At 34.1% G+C, this 23,699-nt stretch overlaps 1 long non-coding RNA gene across 1 annotated transcript; it reads left to right on the top strand.

Annotated features, from left to right (window-relative positions):
* The first annotated feature begins 17,254 nt into the window (after positions 1 to 17,254).
* Positions 17,255 to 23,517, top strand: LOC149659352 (uncharacterized). The gene is made up of 3 exons (XR_016369838.1): positions 17,255 to 17,551; positions 23,071 to 23,215; positions 23,458 to 23,517. It is a non-coding gene; the product is annotated as an uncharacterized LOC149659352 (long non-coding RNA).
* The last annotated feature ends 182 nt before the right edge of the window (positions 23,518 to 23,699 follow it).

Below are 23,699 nucleotides of genomic sequence, written 5' to 3'. Positions count from 1 at the left end.
TTCAAATAATTCTTATTCACCGGAGAAGCCTTCTTTACAAAAAAAAAACTGCGTGTAATAAAATATGATTTTCTTTTTTCATTTCGATTAATTTCTAACATTTGAACATTAATTCTTAACTTGAAATTCGGCTATAATTACAAACAACTAAAAATAATAACTCTTAAAATATTTGTCACCGCTATTTCGTGTCCCTTTAAATACCAACCTTTTCGACCGCGTTACATCCTTTCAAAGAGTTCTCAGCTTCGTCTAGAGTGTTCCTTCAACTACGCTCGGGTCTCTTTTGCAATATACCAATGATGAGAAACGCAATAAGTTGGCCACTTTTCTGAAAATTTGAGGTTGCAATTTTAGTCCATAGAGCAAGAATTGAAATTAAATTAGTATAATGATTTCAATAAAGTCTGTGACGTTATTCTAATTGACTGTGTCATACTCAAATTTCGTGTCCCTTTAAGAGGGAAAAAGGGAATTTTTAAACCATAATCGTTAACAACGCTTCATCGTTTCCAATTAAAGTGGCTGGCAATCTAGAGGCGTGGTCTAGTACTAACTACAGAAGCTATGAGCGGGGCTTCATCGTGTAACAGAAAACAAGAACCTCCCATGCGTCCTTGAACTAAATAGCTAAAGCCCACCATAGTACTAATTGCGCTCCATCATTTCCAATTAAAGAGGGTTGTAATCCTGGGGGCGTGGTGCATTTAAAACTACAGAAGGCATGGGCGGGACTTGGTCTATTTACAACTAGAAAAGGTAAGGTATGGGCGGGGATTGGTCTATTTACAACTACAAAAGGTAAGGTATGGGCGGGGCTTGGTCTATTTACAACTACAAAAGGTAAGGTATGGGCGGGGCTTTGTCTATCATCAAATAGGAAGCTTCCGTGTCTCTTTGCGTTAAATAGACACCCTACTCCATTGAGACACGATTTTGAGGCGAAAGGCTTGCGCCCCACCCCCTATCATCAAGTCATAATGACAATGGTGGCTATCAATCAGGTTAAATATTGCCGCTACCGATATGCTTCAATAATAATAACAATTATTTACAAAATTTCAGTGGGAACGGAACGGGGATGAAGGTCTTTTAAAACATGCAAGGTTAGTAGGTTCTGACGGGAGTTTCGGGTAAAATGAGATTAATTTCAATTACTATGACGTTTATTTACCGTTATTTGAGTTAATTTGACTTTTTTAAGGGGGGGTGTAATGACTAACTCGTAATATTATTGATGTTCGTTGAAACTGCAATAAGCAACGGCTTTCAATGCTCCGTAGTTAAGAAAAATCTGAAATTATGTAGTTTTTTTCAATTTTAATTAAATTAACAATGGAACTATGCATTTAAGAATGATTCCCCTTAATTAAAAATGCAAAATATGTATTTAATAACGTGAATTTCCGAAACAGTAAGGAAAACAATCCTAAGCCTTGGTCGATTATCGTGAAAAAGAATTGTTATTCAAAATACTTACGTTTGTCTCGCTTCGGTGATGTAGAAACGAATAAATTAAACTATTAAAGGTTGAAACATATAGTTCTGAAAAACATTAGTTCTTTAGAATTAAGTATAAAATCTTCGAACTGCATTGAAATTAGTTCTACGAGCTCCTACGATTCGAAGGCAGCCATCTTTTTTATTTATTTAAACAGGAAATTGGGGAGTATAACCCGCCTAAAGAACAGCCAGCCTTTGGCAGTGCATTATGAAAATGATCATTGTGGTCGATATTTGACTCTTGGAATACTATACCTCGCGCGCCGACCCCGCGTTTCGGTTCGATTCGGATCGGATCTCTCAAAACCGTTACGTAGCGCTACAATAGAACTACAAATTGGCGCCAGTTTCAATTCGAAGACTGCGAAGTTTTATTTAACAATATGGCCACAGATGAGGAAGTTTTTAACAGGGATTCCTTTGAGATTACAGGTAAGGAACCATAATGCTTTTATTATTATATTAAAAGATTATAATTAGGCCAAGGATAGTTCAATAGTTGAGAAAATTTGCAAATATCAGAATTAATATTTTAGATTCTGATTCTGATACGGTTGAAAATGTTGCTAAAAGGCCTTACAAGGAATGGAGAAACGTCGATCTTATTAAAGCTTTACAAGACGTTAAAAATAATGGAAAAAGTATAAGAGCAGCTGCCAAAATGTACAATGTTCCCGTCTCAACGCTACATTTTAAGCTCCAGGGGAAGTGCCATACCTTTGCAGTACCAGGACGTAAAACTGTTTTAAGCGTTGACGAAGAGAAAGAGTTGGCCAAATGGACGGAGAAAATGAGCAAAATTGGTTATGGGCAATCGAAATATCAAATTTTACACAAAGTGAAGATGATGGTATCCAGAGAAAAAAGACCAAATCCATTCAAAAACGGAGTACTGGGCCAGAGATGGTGGAGTGGATTTTTGAAGCGAAATCCCGATGTTAAAATGAAAACGCCTGAATCATTACAGATAGCTCGCGCCAAAGCCTGCACACCATCAGCCATGAACGAATGGTTTAAGAGCTACCACCTATTTTTGACCGATCTTAATATGCTTTACGGTTGCGCCGATCGAGTATGGAACTGCGACGAGTCTGGGTTTTCCCTTTGCCCCAGAACGGGTAAAGCTATGGCGTCTTCCACACAGAAGAATGTTTTACAAGTCACCGGCAATATTAAAATGCAAATAACAGTCCTCTGCGGTGTATCAGCCAGCGGCAACTTCATTCCACCGTTCCAGTTATATAGCGGCACACGATTGACGTTCAACCCTCTGGAAAATGGAGTTGAAGGAGCACGATTTGCCTTAAGCAAATCGGACTGGATGACCACGGAGATTTTTTATGGTTGGTTGGCGAACCATTTTATCCCGTGTCTTTCACCAGCGAGGCCGGTTGTTTTACTTCTGGACGGCCACACTAGTCATATTGACATAGAAATAAGCCGCCTCTGCGAAAGGAATCAAATCGAACTGTTTTGCCTTCCACCACTCGCTTCTCATATTCTTCAACCCTTGGACGTTTCCGTTTTCAGGTCGATGAAATGCAACTGGAAAAAAGTCGTTCATGAACTTTTGACGGAAAATAGTGGAGAAGTTGTGGACAAGAAAAACTTTTCGTTGGTTTTCAGAAAGTGTTTCGTAAACACGATATCCCCAAGGACAATCATTAATGGTTTCCGTTCCAGTGGAATTTATCCTTTAAACAGATACGCCATTGACGAGGCGAAATTAAATCCATCTACTTGGTTTGAGAAAGATGAAAACGGAACATTACTGGAAGAGCCCGGAGTCCTCTCAAATAATGTGAATGTCCATTATTTTGCGATAGAACCACCAGAACCGTTAGCATTGGCTTGCCACAAAGAACCACAGCATGACAATTCAGAAGCACCTCTTGTAGCGGCTCTAAGCGCTATGGAAGCTCGTCTCAGTGCCGAAAGATTGAAAGAATTTGACGTTATGTACAAAGAAGAGTATGATATACCAGATACTTTATATGACTCCTGGAAAGCTCTGAGAAGAGGAAGACAATGTCTCACAGGTCAAAATGTCAAAAGAGCTTTTCGTGATGAGCAACGACCTGATGTGTTTCAAAACTTCACAAACGATCCTCAAGATAATCTGTCGGAAAACCACAATGAGGCCCAAGACACCCCATTGGAAAACCACAATGAGGCCCAAGACACTTTATTGGAAAACCACAATGAGGCACAAGATACCTTAATGGAAAACCACAATGACTCCCAAGATACCTTAATGGATGTCCAAGATGAATCGACAAATATGGATAAAGCGAAAATTGCTGATGTTTTAGAAGTCAACGGATCAGTACTGGAGGTAATTGAAACTGGTTCACAAGACGATTTAAACCAACCATCAAAGTCATCGGGGTTTAGAGATATTTTAATTTACCCAAGAAAGAGCGCCTTAAAATTGACAAAAGGAAGGAATACCCCAAAACATCCCCAACACTTGACGCACCCACAATTTATGGCGTATTTGGAAGAAAAGGAACTTGAGAAACGAAACAATGAAATTGAAAAGGAAAGCAGAAGGCTAATCAGGCTTGAAAAACAGAAGAAAAAACTTGAGTCTGAAGCTGAAACTAAGAAGGGAAAAGATTCTAAGCAAGTTGGCAAGAAAAAGGCGAAAACAACTGATGAAAGCTTAGCTGCTCAGCCACTACCGGTTGCTAACAATGGGCCTAGTAGATGTAGGACTGGGCTTAAAAAGAAACGTTTTATTCCACCCTATAGGCCTAAAAGGAATGAAGTATAGATAGGCCTAAATAGGCCTAGGCCCTCTATACCTGAAAACCTACATAAGTAGCCCCATATTTAATAAAGTTTGTTTTAAAGAAATTTCTGATTTTTTATATATTTTAGGCATACGTCTAGGTCGGCCTAAGACTATATTTTTACTTTTGAAATTGTGATTCGCCTAATGCGTCCCCAAGTCACCCTTTTTTCGCTGACCAAAGTTAGGAAGGGGGCGTCCAAAGTTACATAGAAGTGTCCAAAGTTGAGCACGAATTCGGCCATTGGGGAACTCTACTTTGTGAAAAATGTATTCCATTTAAAAAGTTGAAAACTTGTGAGAATGTGTCTTAAGAATGCTTCTCTCCATTGCTTTTTTAATTTTGAGTCTAACATATAAGCAACGGAAGTTATTGAAGGTTATGCAAAAAGTGTCCACAGTTATGCATACTGACCTTATATCGATTGGACATTATGTCGCTGCCATGTACGATGAAGATTGGTACATTGCTTTAGTACTCGAAACCTTCAGGGAAGAAAATGACTTTCTCCTCAAGTTTATGAAAAGAGATATTAATTCTAATCATCTCTCTTGGCCTTTGATCTATGATAATTGCCATGTTCCCCTTAACTCAATTTTGTGCATTGTATCAGATCCAACAGCCACTGGTTCAAGAGCTAGGACATTGAAACTAACGGGAGACGAACTTGAAATGATTAAGACACTGGCATCCAAACACGTTTAAATTTTAAATCAAATACTGTACGTAAAGGACTTTGCTGAAAATGACGCTTTAGAATTGGAAACTTTGACAAAAAGTTTTAATTGCTTTAAATATTCTGAATTTTAGGAGTAATCATGAAATCAGCATTTCGCCAGGAAATCGTAGAGAAAACCAAATATATTGAAATATTTTGGTACCAATAGAAAGGCCTGCCCATTGGCTAGTGAAAACAGCTCCTAGAATTGGGAATGTCACATTCTGACATCGCCATTTTGGGCCGCGAAAGGGACCCCCCGAAAATATATTTTCTCGGTTTAGGCGCTAATAACGCCTAAACTCGAATTTTCAGAAATATTTGAGCAGCACCAGTCGATTTCCCGTGTAAAACTACCTTAGAAAATAAATTGTCATGATAGTATATTGAATATTTGCAAAGTTATACCACCTTATGTGAAGGGACCCAAATTTGTCAACCGCACGAGGCAAAAACCAAGGGTAATGGTTAAAGAGTCATATTTCAAAAACTATTGGGTATTTATTTCTAAAAACCCGCCAGACGTACTTTTAGGGGCTACTTAAAGTATCTGTAAAAATTGGTTAACCCATGGTGACATCACTCGGTGAAGTCTCGTGGACTGACCCTAATGTATAAAGGAGTCCGAGCCCTACAACCACCGGTTTTTGTTTCTTAATGTCTAAATCGATTGAAAATGCTTGTCAAATAATATCATGCTCCCTTTAAGAAAAGGCGAGAACTCCAGAAAAAAAATATTAACAGAAGTAATTATTTTTCTCCCTTTGCGTTGTTATTCAGTATCTGTAACCATTACTTAAAAATGTAAATATATGTTATACATTTCCGCTGATATCGCAACCACGAATAAATAACAATTTATAACTCTATCACTTGGTAACAATTGTATTTCGAAAGTTATTTTTACGTACTTATACCCATTATATAACATTCGTTTATATTAGAAACGTTTTGCGGTTAAAGTTGAGCCATAAGGGTATTTAAAATATTAAATAGGTCTCAATGTAAAGTTTCTCTCTAATATTATACTATACATTTGAAGTCAACTATAATTTTAATTTTGCTTATATTATGCATGTAGGGATATTTATTATTAGGTTCTCACTTGACCAAAAATAACAGAAGAAATTTTAATGGCCAAGTTTCAGGAAAAAGGGCTCTAAAACAACTGAAAACCGAGCATCGAGACTAACAATTGAGATTTTTAAATCCCCTCTGGGCAAACGCTGGACGGGTTCGAGTTAACTGGAATACATGCAATGTTGTTCAACCCTCTTTGGATTAATTTCAATTAGTTAAAATTTCCCTGAATTTTACAAAAAATTCGAAATTTCCCTGAGGTTTTTGTCAACTATTTATTTCTCTGATTCTTCCCTGTTTTTGAGTCGCGACTGTTACGTTAAAAATGGACAACTTTTAAAATTTATTCATTTAATTGTAAATATCAAAATATAGTAAAAAACCACTTTAAAAAGTTATGAATTTTTTAAAAGGCAACAAACATTAGTATTTTGCTAAAAACAAACAAACAAAGCGCACTGCATCAGAATCCTCGTGAATGGAATTAACATCGCTGTTTTTCTCGTCTTCGGAATCCTCAGATTCTATTCTTAATGGTTTTGTACAAAATGAATATCAGAGCTGTGCTAATTAGTTAAGCAATTAAAATTCTAGTTAATTAGCATCATTTACTAATTGAAAATTTTAATTTAATTTTAATTACATTAGTGCTAATTGAGATGTAATTCCAATTAATTCAACCACCTGTCTTTGGCCTTTTTACTCTCATCTCCAGCTGTTTCGAGGCCAAAGACTTTGTCTTCTTGTAAAATGTTAATTTTACGCTGCCATCTGTTAAAATCATCTTCCAACCACGGTGCTAAATAAATTTGCCGTTTTATCCAAGAATTAATTGTCTATGAGAAATAAAATGCTAAAGTGTTTCTAACAGACCTGCAGGTGTCTTCTAGGCATTTAATATGGTTGTCACGAAGTTTCTCATTTTCTCAAGCATCAAAGCATTCTTTTCCTCCTGGAGAATTTCGACTTGCGTATCAAGTTGACGACAACGCGCTGTTATTTGTTCCCTACCATCATTAGCTCCTCCAAGATGCCATTGTTTTCTGAAATTGAAGGGAAACTAAAATGAAATATCAACGCAAGAATAGGATTATGTTGACGTCAGAATATGAATGACCTTTGGAAGGTCAGAATCAGGTTTGGAAATATCAAACCTATGACTTCAGGGTGTATCGTACCCCAAATTATCCACTTTCCAAATGGTACCAGCTACCTATTTAAGTCTATACCAATTAGCACTTACGTTCTTTTTCTACCCCCCGAGGGTTGCTTGGCGCTCAATCTCCAGGGGGTGGTTAGAAATTTTAAAACCACTGAAAGTGAAGTTTTTCCCCGAGTCCGTTTGTGGCTCGTTCCACTGCAAAACAAAGATCAATTATTAGAAATTTCGATTAATTAAATCCTAGTTTTAAATATAAACTCACGATGTCTTTCGACGTCGGGCATGGACCGCTATAATAAAAAAACCCACAAAACTTAATCATTCTTTTATTGACACAGTAAAATTCTTCAGGGCCGAGTACCAACTGGCTTTCAGTCAGCTTCATTGTTCGTTTCGATGCTAGGTTAGCTACAACTTTTTTCGCTGGAACTCTGCTTATAAATTACAGTTGAACTCACAAGAACTCACCAGTGTTACACCACCGGCACCGGGTGTATAGTAAAATAGATGGAACTTATTTTTTCCTGCAGCGGAACGTTCAACCAGTTTGCGTCTATACCCTTGATATAACGATAACGAAACGGCGGTTTTTAGTTAACGTTAAGAAGTTAGATTCTTACCAAGTTTAAAAGGTATTTGAAGATAATGGCTCGTTTAATTAAAGCCGGAGCTGTTGGGGTGACGGGGGAGTGAAACTGTTGGTTAGCGTATTGCTTACCCGCCCACCGCGACGGTGGCGCCATTCCTTATGGCTAAAGAGCCGGGTGTTTTCCCCTGAACTAAGGGCGGTCTTCCCCCCCCCCAATTAACAGCGCCGGTGAGCCCCTTTAACTTCAATAACTTGTTCATTTAGTTCCAAGTCAGAATCAGCTATAGCAGAAGTCCACTTAATTAGCCTAGGAAGTAAACAATTACAATAGCTGGTATAGCGTACGTCTCTGATGGAATAAGAACTACTTCTAACTCCATGGATAGGGGGCTAAATATTTTCCCCTTTTCTATCACTGTTAGAAATCACGAGCTTCTCTCTTGGAAGTCTTTCTTGACGTGAGCGGGGCGTGACTTCTTCAGCCCGTGAACGCTGGATCTCGAAAGGGACCGGATAACGGGGTACATTGTTTGATTTATATATAAAAAGAAGGAACTGCCACGGTCGTTAAATAGTTATTTTTTCAATAGGATTATGAAGGGTCATAAAAAACCGAATGGCCTTGGCTGTTCCAAAATTCACCCCCCATCCCTTCTCCTGATTCTATGCTAGAGATGGGTCGGTTTTGAAGTGGAAGGGGCTGCATTTTCCCTTCCCTTTAGAGATACAGCGTTCAATTTTAGCCAATAGCTTTTTCTCTCCCAATAGGGTAGATTTTGGCGTACGAGTTGCACCTAAACCGGAGATCTGAGAAAAATTATCGCGAGCTGGCGAATGTGTCGCCCTTCTTCAATATTGCTACACAAGAGAGAGGAATCCGAAACCCCGATTTGGTTACTTCCTAGGCTAATTTAATGGACGTCTGGCTATAGGATTTTCTGCCCTTATTATCTAATGGGTTTAATTATTATTTTATTATTTAATGACACTTAGTTTTTGGGAAGAGAAAATTAACACCCCATACCCGCTGAATGGCGATCATCAGATCTTGTATATTTCGAACCAAACCCAAAATAGCCGCTTTTCGCCGGAACGCGTCCTTTAAATTACAGTTAACACCCAATGGCTTTTGAAGATTTTCTGTTTTCCGAAATAAAAAATTGGTTTAGAGTTGTAAATGAATCGAGGAACAAGAAAGCCAGTTTTACTTACCGTTTAGGTTTGTCGCCATTTTTTTACTGAAATTAAAGGGAAACTAAAATGAAATATCAACACAAGAATAGGATTATGTTGACGTCAGAATATGAGTGACGTTTGGAAGGTCAGAGCTTTGAAAATATCAAAGCTAAGGTCAAATGCCTTCAGGGTGTATAATAGGCCAAATTATTCTCTTTCCCAATGGTACCAGCTACCAAATTAAGTCTACACCAATTAGCACTTAACGCTTTTCACCTGGCGTTCAGTTTCCCAAGGGGTTTATAAATTAATAACAACTTGTGGAAATAAGTAAAATTACATGGGTCAGGGCCATTTTTTGATTTTTAACTGCAAAATAAATTGATAAATTATTATTTTGCTTAATTACTCGACCCCTGTTTGTCGTAGCCCTAAGTCTTTAGTATTGTTGGATGGGGGTTAAATTGGACTATAACGTAATCAAAAGACATCCCCATATCTTTAGTACAACCAGAGTTACGAGCCTCCAAAGTTTAGTGTAATGCTATTCCGATAGAGGGGGTTGTTTGTTTACGAAAATTTTGCTTAATTACTCGGTCTTTGTTTGATGCAAATTTCCCTGATTTTTTGAATTTTACTAAAAATTCTAAATTTCCCCTAATTTTCCCTGGGGTTTTTGTCAACTAATTATTTCCCAGATTTTTCCAGGTTTGAATGAACCCTGCTTGGGGAGAGAATTCTAAAGGGTCGGTAGGCCCTTGTAGATATGACTTGATACCCTTCCGTAATGTTAAAGGAAAATTCACACCTTATAGGGTTAGCGTCGCATTGAAAAAGCATTGAAAAAAATTCAGTTTTCCAAGGAAATTGTGACATGCCTCATTAAATCTTTTAACGCGCTTAAACTTATTTCTCCAACCGAGAGGGGAAGACCCTGGGGAAAAACTATGCCTTCCATCCAGCTTTTAAGCGCCTGCGCTGTAGGCTTGGGGATCAAGAGAGTACGCAGAGATGGCGGGGGATCCACCCCTTGTATGTACTGATACTGTGGGTTTACTAAACTTTTTTCATCCAAAGGGTTTATTAATACACAAAATGCTTTACCAAGAAGACATGCCACCGCTTCAAACGTTCTCACTATAGCAATAGTATTTGATCTAATCAGGCGCTTATAAATCATTTCAGGTAAAAATCACTACCATATTTTGGTCTTCGTCCTTTCCACTTGGACTCCAATCTGTACTTACTGGCTTCTAATCACCACCATCTTTTGATCTTCGTCCATCCCACATGGACACCAGTCTGTACATACTGGCTACTAATCACCACCGTCTTCTGGTTTTCGTCCGTTCCACTTAGACACCAGTCTGTACATACTGGCTTCTAAACACCACCATCTACTGGTCTTCCGTCTATTCCACATAGACACCAATCTGTCTCATTGGCTTCAAACTCCATCGTCATCGTTCGGTTTAAGACATTAGTGGCGATAGGCTAGGGTTACGAGAAACGTCTAGCTTCCCTAGGGTGGGTTGTCCACCAAAGGTTTTCGCAATTGCGGTTGTTCTTGCTTTTAACTGTAGTTCGACACCCTTATATACTACCTATTTGAGTAAGGCGAAGCAACCGGCGTATGCTTCATTTCAAACGCCAATATTAGTCAAGTCTCTCAAGAACGTTTAATTGTTCTTTATCAAAACCATGTAACGCTCAATAAGGCGAACAACTAAAGAAGAAAATGTTTAATATTAATTATATTTATTTTAATATTTAAGATAATCTTGATTCTCAACTCAAAATCAAAACGAAAAGAGTTAAAAAGCAGTCTATGTTTTTGTCTGTGTGTGTCCGTCCATTGTTACACTAGTGCGTCCTTGTGTTGATGAGTTAAGAAATCATACAGAACCTTGATATTCCCTTTTTCAATAATACAAAGTGAATATGTGGAAGTATTTTTCGTAATTACGATGCTTTTAGTAGTTTTGTAACTTGAAAGCTCTGTTTCATTTTGATATTCCAAGGACATTTTACAATATTATTATTTGAAATAGCTGTTTATATACTATTTAAGCTATACTACATCTGTATATATAATAATCCTTGCTTTAGTTATATCAAGAAAAACGCTAAGGCTTTCACTCTGTCGGTTAAATAAAGTATTATCCGTAATAGGTCTAGTGAACTAACGAGTAAATAATTGAGGCCCAAGGTGTAGTAAACTATGGGTGTTGATTTTCGTGTCTGTATTGAAGAGACATTAACGATTCAGAGTGAACCGAAAGTTTAATAGACGTTTAAATAATCAGGTGTAGATATTATAATAGAAGAAAAGATCATGGTGGCAATTAGACCAGTGAAAGGGCTAATGGTAAACAGGTATTAGCTACGGAGTTTTCATTCTTTTTATGATGCGCAAGACTTTCAGTGCGTCTAGCCACAAAACAGCTTTGGTGTTATTTAACCTTAACACGCATGTTGGTAAAATAAGAACATTGTTGAGTTGAGACAAGACGATAGTGTATACACTGCAAACCAGTTGTGAGTGTAGCTATGAGTATATCGGGTAAACAGCTGAAGCGTAGACAATTGGGCCTTTACAAACGCATAAAGGTTTTCTCTCCAAAATTTATACACTTTATTTCCTGTTGTTTTCCCCATTGACTGATTTCCATGTGTCCAAGATTTATCCTTATTGGATGTAAAATCTCGTCTGCTTTACTGTAATGCTTGAAATACTGCTTTCAAAGTTCGTAAATTTTTACTTCAAAAAAGAGAATAAATAAGTTTGTAGTAGTAGACCTCTTGACTCGGAGAGGTAATATTTTGGTTTTTCCAACTTGTTTTAACTTCTGCAATTGTTTATCAAAAAAGAGCGATCCAAATCTACATAATAAATAAAACGAAAATTGTTAAGAAATTGGTCCGAGAAACGCTGGAAAATGTCTGGGATAACGCGTGGCCCTTGTGTGCTGAACGTAAGAAAGTTTTTTATCTTTTGGTGCCACTGGTTTTGGAGGAAAAATAATTCTGATCGTGGTTGGGGGCATAACACCTTTGGGACGAGACTGGTGGGCTCCCAAAAAGGTTTTCGCTCTACGATTGTTACGTCCCTTGAGTAGTAGTATAGAGCCGCACTTCCTACCTCCGTAGGTGTAGAATGTAGGTGTAGAGTGTAGGTGTAGAATTTCAAGGTCACCCTCTGCCACGCCCACCTGGGAAACTCGCGCGCGCCCCCTGGAAAACTCCGCCCCCTGGCGCGCCCCCTCGCGGGAAAACTCGCGCGCGCCCCCTGGCGGCTGCGCCCCCTCGCGGGAAAACTCGCGCGCCCCCTCGCGGGAAAACATTGCGCGGGAATCTGGCAGTCCTGTCTACAACTGTCTCTGTGACGTCATTGGCGGGAAAATCTACAACTGTATCTATGACGTCATTGGCGGGAAAACACCGTGCGCCGCCTATTGGGAAACTCCTCCCTTCTACAACTGTATCTGTGACGTCATTTGAAGAATTGTATTTGTGACGTCATTGATAAGAGACGAGAATGGATAGCTTTAAACGTACATTGCCAAGGGTTAATGTCTGTTGGAAGTTGCGCAATCCATTGTAATTTTTAGTTTGACTCAAAATTTCAACCTTTTTTCAAGGAGTTTATTTTGATTATGGTATTGTTTTAATGGTAATTAAAAGGTACACGTAAAAGCGTAATTAATATATAAGAAAATCATCTTAGACGTAATAGTAGAAAGCGTAATTAACCTCTGAAAATCAAAGTGTTACTGGTGTGTTAGCGTCTATTTGTAAGCCTTGGTTAAATTCTGCCTATAATAATCCAACAATTGTGACGTCATTCGAAGAGTTGTTGTATCGCGTAACGTATATTAAGGGGTGGCGGTAGTATAGACGAGAATGGATAGCTTTAAACGTACATTGCCAAGGGTTAATGCCTGTTGGAAGTTGCGCAATCCATTGTAATTTTTAGTTTGACTCAAAATTTCAACCTTTTTTCAAGGAGTTTATTTTGATTATGGTATTGTTTTAATTAAAAGGTACACGTAAAAGCGTAATTAATATATAAGAAAATCATCTTAGACGTAATAGTAGAAAGCGTAATTAACCTCTGAAAATCAAAGTGTTACTGGTGTGTTAGCGTCTATTTGTAAGCCTTGGTTAAATTCTGCCTATAATAATCCAACAATTGTGACGTCATTCGAAGAGTTGTTGTATCGCGTAACGTATATTAAGGGGTGGCGGTAAAGTTTTATCATTGCTAAATGAAAATGTGTCAGGTTCATAACGATACAGTAGAGGTTTGGGTCGGTAATGGCTTACTGGAAAAGGACTGATACGGGTGTAGAGTTATACTTACAAAAGGAACAAAGATTTGACAGCTCAAACGGAATCAAATACCAGTACTTAGTTTCAAAATACAATCACAGAAAAGTAAGCGTGTGTAAATACTCTCCTTTCAAATCATTCGTATTCAAAACAATTCGCATCTAATTTTTCTATTAGTATCGTACTAAAGTCAACGTTAGAGGCAGAGACTACCCCGTTTACAGGCCAACACCAAACGCCAGGACTCGTCCTAACGTGTCTAAACCTAACCTACCTCCAAGTTATAACGTTATTACGTAAGGTGGCGAGAAGAAATTCCACCACAGAATTTGTATTAGTCTTAGACGTCGATATGATGCCCAACTATAACCTCCACGAAATGTTCCTGGAGTATGCCTGAGAAAATAGGCTCTTTCTCGAATCTCGAAAAGATGATAAAACTGTTTACGTTGTACCCGCATTCGAAATGAAAGAAATAGCCCAAATACCCAAGGATAAAACTGACAACGTTTGGAAATGATGGGCGCCCACCTCTTTTACATTGAGCTTTGTTGGAAATGTCAGAAACATATTGACTACGAAGCCTGGTATAGAGAACCAATGACTAATAAGTTAGCTGTCATTTTTGAAGTCTTGTGGAGAGATCCTTGGGAACCTTCTTCTTCAGCAGAAATTCAGCGCCTTATCATGATGAAAGGTTTAGACAATGACTTTAATTTAAAAGGCAAGTAAGACCAAGATACCACCGTGTGTAGAAAGAAGAAACCATCGATAACTAACCCATTGATTGATATCTTTGTAGGTTTGCGAATTACACGTTGTAAGATACTAATTTTCAGTTTTAAATAACGCTTTTTGTCATCCATTATGGCCTGAAAATGGCCAACTCATTCCATAAAGAAAAGGATACCGATCAAGAAAAGAGCCGTATCTTATTTCGACAGTTCAAAACTGAACTAAAGGAAAAATATCCAGACTCCTCCAGGAAGTGCTACTGATCTCGAAGCTTCCATTTACATGAAAAAAAGAAGTAATTTATCAGGTTAGTTTTAAAGAGTAAGTAAAAAGAAAATCAAATCTACCTTCCATTGTGTATAAAAACACTGGTCCCGGAAGCTTTGGAACAGATTTTGGCTGTTATGAAAAAACTGTCTCCATTGAGGAACTCTATTTAGATAATATAGGAGTTAAATGGTGTATATTCGTACAAGTTATTCTTATAATGACGTTATTTAATGTAAAGATTTGTATTTTAAAATAGGGATTTTGCTCATAAACTTGCATTGGTTTTGATAAGTAATCCAAATGTACCTTTTCATACTTTGGACCTATCAAATAACCTAAAAGAAGATAAAGGTAATATATTTACTAACGAAAAAAGAAATATCAAAGACAGATTAATAACAACAATAGCTCTTCATTGTATTTCTTAATGAAATATCTCTTGTTTGTAAAGAAAAACAGAAAATAAATGTTACCAATAAACATTGTGGTGAACTTTTTATGAGGATATTATTTCTGCATTTTTCATAATAGCGCTGAACTGCCTATCTGTACGAGGTTGAATTCAGGGTTCGTACAAACCTGGGAAACTGGGAAAACTTTCAAAAATTCAGTGTTTTTTCTTCTTGGCGGTCTAGTGTAAACATGTTTTACTGTGCTTTGGTGTGTTTTATTGTAGTTTTGTTGTGGTATAGTGTAGTTTTAGAGTGTTTTATTGTACTTTTATTGTGTTTTATTGTAGTTTTATTGTACCTTAGTGTATTTTTTTGTGTTTTACTGTGTTTTATTGTAGTTTTTTTGTATTTTATTGTAGTTTTATTGTACTTTTAGTGTATTTTATTGTGTTTTATTGTACCTTAGTGTATTTTATTATGGTATAGTGTAGTTTTAGAGAGTTTTATTGTACTTTTATTGTACTTTTAGTGTGTTTTACTGTGTTTTGATTTGGTTTTATTGCGTTTTACTGTGTTATGGTGTGTTTTTATTGTAGTTTTAGTGTATTTCAGTGTATTTTGTTGTAATTTAAGTTATTTGTCATAAATTCACAAAGTTTCTGTAAGACTCAATATCATATTGAACATAATAATACGTGGAACAAAGTATTTAGTTTATTATTAGTTTATTTAGTTTATTATTATTATTAGTTTATTATTATTATTAGTTTATTTAGTTTATTATTATTATTTAGTTTATTATTATTATTAGTTTATTTAGTTCATTATTAGTTTATTATTATTAGTTTATTTAGTTTATTATTATTATTTATATATATTATGCATTTATAACATTAAAGTAAAACGAAATAAATTTCCTTACCTACATCCCCAATATAACTCCAAAATTATTATGATATTTTTCGTTTGAATCAACTAACCATTCCACGAACATCTGTCACGACAAAACGGAAACAGTAGGTGTACCATTTTTGAACGCTTTTCTCCCAATACCAGTTCAGTATAAATCTCTTCAACTAGAAAGTGTATTTTATTGTCCTTTTCGTGTATTTTATTATGGTATAGTGTACTTTTAGTGTGTTTTATTGTACTTTTAGTGTATTTTATTGTGTTTTACTGTATTTTAATGTAGTTTTATTGTACTTTTAGTGTATTTTATTGTGTTTTACTGTGTTTTATTATAGTTTTATTGTACCTTTGTGTAGTTTTAGTGTTTTATTTTACTTTTAGTGTATTTTATTGTGTTTTACTGTATTTTATTGTAGTTTTATTGTACTTTTAGTGTATTTTATTGTGTTTTACTGTATTTTATTGTAGTTTTATTGTACCTTAGTGTATTTTATTGTACTTTTATTGTATTTTATTATGGTATAGTGTATTTTATTGTGTTTTACTGTATTTTATTGTAGTTTTATTGTAGTTTTTTTGTACCTTAGTGTATTTTATTGTACTTTTATTGTATTTTATTATGGTATAGTGTATTTTATTGTATTTTACTGTATTTTTTTGTATTTTACTGTATTTTATTGTAGTTTTATTGCAATTTTAGTGTATTCTATTGTGTTTTACTGTGTTTTGTTGTAGTTTTATTGTACCTTAATGTATTTTATTATGGTATAGTGTACTTTTAGTGTATTTTATTGTACTTTTATTGTATTTTATTATGGTATAGTGTATTTTATTGTGTTTTACTGTATTTTATTGTAGTTTTATTGTAATTTTAGTGTATTCTATTGTGTTTTACTGTGTTTTGTTGTAGTTTTATTGTACCTTAATGTATTTTATTGTAATTTTAGTGTATTTTATTATGGTATAGTTTAGTTTTAGAGTGTTTTATTGTACTTTTAGTGTATTTTATTGTATTTTACTGTGTTTTATTGTAGTTTTATTGTACTTTTAGTGTATTTTATTATGGTATAGTGTACTTTTAGAGTGTTTAATTGTACTTTTAGTGTATTTTATTGTGTTTTACTGTGTTTTACTGTAGTTTTATTGTACCTTAGTGTAGTTTTAGGTTTTCGTGACACCTTAAGCAATATGGTTTTTGTTGGGGCATGCAAAAACATTTTCTAATTTAAAATAGTCTTTTACAACGTGATTACCGTGACACCAATCGGGAATATTGTGCGGTAATTGTGAGGGGCGCGTCATAACATAATTGTACTGTAGAAATGAAAGTTTATAATGTGCTTTAACTCGAAAACCTCTTGTGCCGAAAGATAGTTTAAAATGTTTGAATCGAGACACTCACCGGTTGCAGCGAGTGATTCTTCCAACAGTTGCTGGTTATAGACTTCGTTCAATAAAATACTATTAAGCTAGCTAGGATCCGAGGCTTCGTTATACCTGAAGGTGAATAATATAGCGCCTATACCGTGTTATATTTTGCTCCGTTATAACTAACAGGTGTTTTTATAAAGCGAAAACAAGGTTAGTTGGCGTCAAAGATAATTTGAAATATACGTATAACGAATAGGTTGGTTCTCTATACCTCAAGGTGAATAATATAGCGCCTATACCGTGTTATATTTTGCTCCTTTAACAGTTGCTGGTTATAGACTTCGTTCCATAAAATACTATTAAGCTAGCTAGGATCCGAGGCTTCGTTGTACCTGAAGGTGAATAATATAGCGCCTATACCGTGTTATATTTTGCTCCTTTAACAGTTGCTGGTTATAGACTTCGTTCCATAAAATACTATTAAGCTAGCTAGGATCCGAGGCTTCGTTGTACCTGAAGGTGAATAATATAGCGCCTATACCGTGATAAAAATATATTTTTATCACGGATAACCTTGACGTCATACGTTTATTTCAAATTATCTTTGACATCAACCAACCTTGCCTTTGCTTTATAAAAACAACTGTTAGTCATGTCTTTATCGAACATACCTTCTCTGTATACCTTGGCTAAAGTAGCGTCGCGCGAAACTTTTAATATACTATACGAGTATGAACTCGCTTCTCGGCATGATCTTTATTCGGGTTGTTTACCAACTCATATCGCTACTGAACTGGAAGAATCACTCGCTGCAACCGGTGAGTGTCTCGATTCAAACATTTTAAACTATCTTTCGGCACAAGAGGTTTTCGAGTTAAAGCACATTATAAACTTTCATTTCTACAGTACAATTATGTTATGACGCGCCCCTCACAATTACCGCACAATATTCCCGATTGGTGTCACGGTAATCACGTTGTAAAAGACTATTTTAAATTAGAAAATGTTTTTGCATGCCCCAACAAAAACCATATTGCTTAAGGTGTCACGAAAACCTAAAACTACACTAAGGTACAATAAAACTACAGTAAAACACAGTAAAACACAATAAAATACACTAAAAGTACAATTAAACACTCTAAAAGTACACTATACCATAATAAAATACACTAAAAGTACAATAAAACTACAATAAAACACAGTAAAATACAATAAAATACACTAAAAGTACAATAAAACACTCTAAAACTAAACTATACCATAATAAAATACACTAAAATTACAATAAAATACATTAAGGTACAATAAAACTACAACAAAACACAGTAAAACACAATAGAATACACTAAAATTACAATAAAACTACAATAAAATACAGTAAAACACAATAAAATACACTATACCATAATAAAATACAATAAAAGTACAATAAAATACACTAAAAGTACACTATACCATAATAAAATACATTAAGGTACAATAAAACTACAACAAAACACAGTAAAACACAATAGAATACACTAAAATTGCAATAAAACTACAATAAAATACAGTAAAATACAATAAAATACAGTAAAATACAATAAAATACACTATACCATAATAAAATACAATAAAAGTACAATAAAATACACTAAGGTACAAAAAAACTACAATAAAACTACAATAAAATACAGTAAAACACAATAAAATACACTATACCATAATAAAATACATTAAAAGTACAATAAAATACACTAAGGTACAATAAAACTACAATAAAATACAGTAAAACACAATAAAATACACTAAAAGTACAATAAAACACACTAAAAGTACACTATACCATAATAAAATACACGAAAAGGACAATAAAATACACTTTCTAGTTGAAGAGATTTATACTGAACTGGTATTGGGAGAAAAGCGTTCAAAAATGGTACACCTACTGTTTCCGTTTTGTCGTGACAGATGTTCGTGGAATGGTTAGTTGATTCAAACGAAAAATATCATAATAATTTTGGAGTTATATTGGGGATGTAGGTAAGGAAATTTATTTCGTTTTACTTTAATGTTATAAATGCATAATATATATAAATAATAATAATAAACTAAATAAACTAATAATAATAAACTAATAATGAACTAAATAAACTAATAATAATAATAAACTAAATAATAATAATAAACTAAATAAACTAATAATAATAATAAACTAATAATAATAATAAACTAAATAAACTAATAATAAACTAAATACTTTGTTCCACGTATTATTATGTTCAATATGATATTGAGTCTTACAGAAACTTTGTGAATTTATGACAAATAACTTAAATTACAACAAAATACACTGAAATACACTAAAACTACAATAAAAACACACCATAACACAGTAAAACGCAATAAAACCAAATCAAAACACAGTAAAACACACTAAAAGTACAATAAAAGTACAATAAAACTCTCTAAAACTACACTATATCATAATAAAATACACTAAGGTACAATAAAACACAATAAAATACACTAAAAGTACAATAAAACTACAATAAAATACAAAAAAACTACAATAAAACACAGTAAAACACAAAAAAATACACTAAGGTACAATAAAACTACAATAAAACACAATAAAAGTACAATAAAACACTCTAAAACTACACTATACCACAACAAAACTACAATAAAACACACCAAAGCACAGTAAAACATGTTTACACTAGACCGCCAAGAAGAAAAAACACTGAATTTTTGAAAGTTTTCCCAGTTTCCCAGGTTTGTACGAACCCTGAATTCAACCTCGTACAGATAGGCAGTTCAGCGCTATTATGAAAAATGCAGAAATAATATCCTCATAAAAAGTTCACCACAATGTTTATTGGTAACATTTATTTTCTGTTTTTCTTTACAAACAAGAGATATTTCATTAAGAAATACAATGAAGAGCTATTGTTGTTATTAATCTGTCTTTGATATTTCTTTTTTCGTTAGTAAATATATTACCTTTATCTTCTTTTAGGTTATTTGATAGGTCCAAAGTATGAAAAGGTACATTTGGATTACTTATCAAAACCAATGCAAGTTTATGAGCAAAATCCCTATTTTAAAATACAAATCTTTACATTAAATAACGTCATTATAAGAATAACTTGTACGAATATACACCATTTAACTCCTATATTATCTAAATAGAGTTCCTCAATGGAGACAGTTTTTTCATAACAGCCAAAATCTGTTCCAAAGCTTCCGGGACCAGTGTTTTTATACACAATGGAAGGTAGATTTGATTTTCTTTTTACTTACTCTTTAAAACTAACCTGATAAATTACTTCTTTTTTTCATGTAAATGGAAGCTTCGAGATCAGTAGCACTTCCTGGAGGAGTCTGGATATTTTTCCTTTAGTTCAGTTTTGAACTGTCGAAATAAGATACGGCTCTTTTCTTGATCGGTATCCTTTTCTTTATGGAATGAGTTGGCCATTTTCAGGCCATAATGGATGACAAAAAGCGTTATTTAAAACTGAAAATTAGTATCTTACAACGTGTAATTCGCAAACCTACAAAGATATCAATCAATGGGTTAGTTATCGATGGTTTCTTCTTTCTACACACGGTGGTATCTTGGTCTTACTTGACTTTTAAATTAAAGTCATTGTCTAAACCTTTCATCATGATAAGGCGCTGAATTTCTGCTGAAGAAGAAGGTTCCCAAGGATCTCTCCACAAGACTTCAAAAATGACAGCTAACTTATTAGTCATTGGTTCTCTATGCCAGGCTTCGTAGTCAATATGTTTCTGACATTTCCAACAAAGCTCAATGTAAAAGAGGTGGGCGCCCATCATTTCCAAACGTTGTCAGTTTTATCCTTGGGTATTTGGGCTATTTCTTTCATTTCGAATGCGGGTACAACGTAAACAGTTTTATCATCTTTTCGAGATTCGAGAAAGAGCCTATTTTCTCAGGCATACTCCAGGAACATTTCGTGGAGGTTATAGTTGGGCATCATATCGACGTCTAAGACTAATACAAATTCTGTGGTGGAATTTCTTCTCGCCACCTTACGTAATAACGTTATAACTTGGAGGTAGGTTAGGTTTAGACACGTTAGGACGAGTCCTGGCGTTTGGTGTTGGCCTGTAAACGGGGTAGTCTCTGCCTCTAACGTTGACTTTAGTACGATACTAATAGAAAAATTAGATGCGAATTGTTTTGAATACGAATGATTTGAAAGGAGAGTATTTACACACGCTTACTTTTCTGTGATTGTATTTTGAAACTAAGTACTGGTATTTGATTCCGTTTGAGCTGTCAAATCTTTGTTCCTTTTGTAAGTATAACTCTACACCCGTATCAGTCCTTTTCCAGTAAGCCATTACCGACCCAAACCTATTAGTTTATTATTATTATTAGTTTATTTAGTTTATTATTATTATTTAGTTTATTATTATTATTAGTTTATTTAGTTCATTATTAGTTTATTATTATTAGTTTATTTAGTTTATTATTATTATTTATATATATTATGCATTTATAACATTAAAGTAAAACGAAATAAATTTCCTTACCTACATCCCCAATATAACTCCAAAATTATTATGATATTTTTCGTTTGAATCAACTAACCATTCCACGAACATCTGTCACGACAAAACGGAAACAGTAGGTGTACCATTTTTGAACGCTTTTCTCCCAATACCAGTTCAGTATAAATCTCTTCAACTAGAAAGTGTATTTTATTGTCCTTTTCGTGTATTTTATTATGGTATAGTGTACTTTTAGTGTGTTTTATTGTACTTTTAGTGTATTTTATTGTGTTTTACTGTATTTTAATGTAGTTTTATTGTACTTTTAGTGTATTTTATTGTGTTTTACTGTGTTTTATTATAGTTTTATTGTACCTTTGTGTAGTTTTAGTGTTTTATTTTACTTTTAGTGTATTTTATTGTGTTTTACTGTATTTTATTGTAGTTTTATTGTACTTTTAGTGTATTTTATTGTGTTTTACTGTATTTTATTGTAGTTTTATTGTACCTTAGTGTATTTTATTGTACTTTTATTGTATTTTATTATGGTATAGTGTATTTTATTGTGTTTTACTGTATTTTATTGTAGTTTTATTGTAGTTTTTTTGTACCTTAGTGTATTTTATTGTACTTTTATTGTATTTTATTATGGTATAGTGTATTTTATTGTATTTTACTGTATTTTATTGTATTTTACTGTATTTTATTGTAGTTTTATTGCAATTTTAGTGTATTCTATTGTGTTTTACTGTGTTTTGTTGTAGTTTTATTGTACCTTAATGTATTTTATTATGGTATAGTGTACTTTTAGTGTATTTTATTGTACTTTTATTGTATTTTATTATGGTATAGTGTATTTTATTGTGTTTTACTGTATTTTATTGTAGTTTTATTGTAATTTTAGTGTATTCTATTGTGTTTTACTGTGTTTTGTTGTAGTTTTATTGTACCTTAATGTATTTTATTGTAATTTTAGTGTATTTTATTATGGTATAGTTTAGTTTTAGAGTGTTTTATTGTACTTTTAGTGTATTTTATTGTATTTTACTGTGTTTTATTGTAGTTTTATTGTACTTTTAGTGTATTTTATTATGGTATAGTGTACTTTTAGAGTGTTTAATTGTACTTTTATTGTATTTTATTGTGTTTTACTGTGTTTTACTGTAGTTTTATTGTACCTTAGTGTAGTTTTAGGTTTTCGTGACACCTTAAGCAATATGGTTTTTGTTGGGGCATGCAAAAACATTTTCTAATTTAAAATAGTCTTTTACAACGTGATTACCGTGACACCAATCGGGAATATTGTGCGGTAATTGTGAGGGGCGCGTCATAACATAATTGTACTGTAGAAATGAAAGTTTATAATGTGCTTTAACTCGAAAACCTCTTGTGCCGAAAGATAGTTTAAAATGTTTGAATCGAGACACTCACCGGTTGCAGCGAGTGATTCTTCCAACAGTTGCTGGTTATAGACTTCGTTCAATAAAATACTATTAAGCTAGCTAGGATCCGAGGCTTCGTTATACCTGAAGGTGAATAATATAGCGCCTATACCGTGTTATATTTTGCTCCGTTATAACTAACAGGTGTTTTTATAAAGCGAAAACAAGGTTAGTTGGCGTCAAAGATAATTTGAAATATACGTATAACGAATAGGTTGGTTCTCTATACCTCAAGGTGAATAATATAGCGCCTATACCGTGTTATATTTTGCTCCTTTAACAGTTGCTGGTTATAGACTTCGTTCCATAAAATACTATTAAGCTAGCTAGGATCCGAGGCTTCGTTGTACCTGAAGGTGAATAATATAGCGCCTATACCGTGTTATATTTTGCTCCTTTAACAGTTGCTGGTTATAGACTTCGTTCCATAAAATACTATTAAGCTAGCTAGGATCCGAGGCTTCGTTGTACCTGAAGGTGAATAATATAGCGCCTATACCGTGATAAAAATATATTTTTATCACGGATAACCTTGACGTCATACGTTTATTTCACACAGTAAAATACAATAAAATACACTAAAAGTACAATAAAACACTCTAAAACTAAACTAGACCATAATAAAATACACTAAAATTACAATAAAATACATTAAGGTACAATAAAACTACAACAAAACACAGTAAAACACAATAGAATACACTAAAATTACAATAAAA

The sequence above is a fragment of the Phalangium opilio genome, unplaced genomic scaffold, assembly GCF_054372755.1.
Source record: "Phalangium opilio isolate 3A_F unplaced genomic scaffold, DU_Popi_V2 ptg000073l_1, whole genome shotgun sequence".
Lineage (NCBI taxonomy): Eukaryota > Metazoa > Arthropoda > Arachnida > Opiliones > Phalangiidae > Phalangium > Phalangium opilio.
Note: the sequence above shows the minus strand (reverse complement) of the source record. Positions and strands in the feature narration are given on the sequence as shown.